Source organism: Fragaria vesca, linkage group LG3 (genome assembly GCF_000184155.1).
Source record: "Fragaria vesca subsp. vesca linkage group LG3, FraVesHawaii_1.0, whole genome shotgun sequence".
Classification (NCBI taxonomy): Eukaryota; Viridiplantae; Streptophyta; class Magnoliopsida; order Rosales; family Rosaceae; genus Fragaria; species Fragaria vesca.
The window spans coordinates 25,995,981-25,998,650 of NC_020493.1; positions in this window are offsets into that span (position 1 = coordinate 25,995,981).

Below are 2,670 nucleotides of genomic sequence, written 5' to 3' on the forward strand. Positions count from 1 at the left end.
GTACGATAATATAATAATATATGATCATGTGGTTCTAATATCAAGAGTTAGTATATAACATTTAGGTTATCGAGGGTTCCAAGCATTACAATTGAAATACAACAAAATATTAACATTACAAAAAACATTGAAAAGAATAGGTAGAATAGAACATTGATAGCACAAAATATTATAAAAAAGAAAAAAAAGATGATGTATTGTAGGATCAACCTATTCACATGTAAAGAGAAAGTCTATCGTAGACTTTTCCAAATCTTTGCTCTAGTGGATGGAAAAATATTGGAGTTTGGTGTGTGTAATTTACACTACAAAGTCCACAATTATCCATGAGTTATTAATTCCATAAGTATGAATGATATTTTGAATACATCTGAACTTCTATTCATTTTAAAAAGTCTTAATTGAATACCTCTGAACTTTGGTGGAATTCATAATGATTTTTTAAAATCTAGTTGAATACACCCAGACTTTGATAGATTTTTAAAAGTCAGTATTGAATACACCTAGACTTTCAAATTCCATAGACTTTTTTAAAACTTCCACTAATTCCATATACAATACACACCCCTTGATACAAGAGATTAGACGTGAAACAACCATTGACTTTTGTTGATATAAATAAAACCATTTTGTATCTGTAAACTAGCGCATAAATTACCACAAGAAGAGAACCATTACTTTAACGGGGAGGGTTTTGGATTTGAGACGTTATATGCCCTTGATAATCCAGGGATGAGGAAAGTACTTGGTTTAGGTGTTGAACTTGCATAGCGATTTTTGTGGAAGATGTTGATGGTGCAATATCTTGTTTAGAAAATTTAATAGGAGTTATTTTTTTTAACATTTTCTTTTTTATAAGTCCATCTTAACATTTTTGTCCATTCAAATCCAATTTATAACCCAAATCCAACAGCTTACTTGTGTTATATATCCAAAATACCCTCGGGTCCATATTTCCCAAATCCATCAATCGTCTCTCACCCACCAAAACGACATTTGGAACGTCTCTCTCTCTCTCTCTCTCTCTCTCTCTCTCTCTCTCTCTCTCTCTACTCTCTCTCTCTCTCTCTCTCTCTCTCTCTCTCTCTCTCTCTCTCTCTCTCTCTCTCTGATTCTAAGCTATGGTTTTGATTTGAAAACTCGGAATTAGAATCAATGGCTTGCCTCTTCTCCACTCTCTTCTTCCATATGCCTTCGACGGAGTTGCCGCCGGCGACGACCACCGCAAATCAGAGATTCTGCAACTCGTCAACGATGTCGTTGATGCTTCACTGATCTGGTACAACATATCGCATTTTCTCAAGGAGATCAACCACTTCAAAGGCCATGAATTGTCACCTCCGAATACTTCAAGTTATCCATGCTCGATCGAGCCTTGGGTGACATAGGCGTGCTTGTAGATCTTAGTTATGATGACGTTCTAGAGGTTGTGGATGTCGATGATTGCAGGGATAGATCTACAAGTGGATGTTCATTTTTAGTTTGGTTTTATAATTGTTGATGGAAATTATAATTGAATTCATTTGGGTGCTATGGTTGTATAGTTAATTAATGTGTGGAGGAATGAAGTTATTACTACTGGTGGTGGTTTGGTGGTGTTAATCCGTTGTTGAAGTAGACTAAGAAAGGTAAGGGAGGAAAGTAGATTTGGATCTCAGTCGGCAGTAGCAGCTCTGTGGTTCACAATAGCAGACAGTAGCAGTACGTTTTAGTAAGCAGTAGCATAGGTAGTAACAGTAGCATCTTCCTAATAATTGGCAACAGTAGCAGAGCCTTCCAGTAGACAGTAGCAGAGCCTTTGGGTCGGGAGCAGTAGCAAAGCCTTTCAGTCCGGAGCAAGAGAAGGCAGTAGCAGAAGTGGAGGATAATGTTGTTGTGTGCTACTACTGCGTGTGTTGTTGTTGTGTGCTACTACTGCGTGTGTTGTTGTGTGCTACTACTGCGTGTGCTGTTGTTGTGTGTTGTTGTTGTGTGTTGCCACTGCATGTTGTTGTTGATGTGTGTTGCTACTGTGTGTGCTGTTGATGTGTGTTGCTACTGAGTGTGATGTTACTGCAAGTTGTTGATTCATGCTGCTGCTGTTGTTGTGTGCTGCCACTGCATGTTGTTGATTCATGTTGTTGTTGATGTGTGTTGCTACTGAGTGTGTTGTTGATGTGTGCTGCTACTGCAAGTTGTTGATTCATGTTGTTGCTGTTGTGTGCTGTTACTGCAAGTTGTTGATTCATGTTGCTGCTGTTGTGTGATGTTACTGCCTGTTGTTGAACTTCCGTATCAACAACAATAACATAACAGAAAGTAGTAGTAGTAGCAGCAGCAGCAACAACAACAATAACAACAAAGCTTTCGCCTCCTCCTATGACTCCTTCATTGTGTTAGTCTTCAAGCAGTAGCAGAATTAGAGGATTGCCCACGCATACTTGTGCTACTACTGGGATGTTAACCCCATGCTACTACTTATACTGGAATGTTAACCCTTGCTACTACTTCTATTGGAATTAACTACTACTACATTAAGTTATAAAAAAAAACTTGCTACTATATTCCATTTACTGGAATGTTAACCTTTGTTACTACTTCTACTGGAATTAACTGTTACTATACTAAGTTATTGAAAACATGCTACTGTATTCCATTTACTAGAATGTTAACCCCTGCTACTACTTCTAC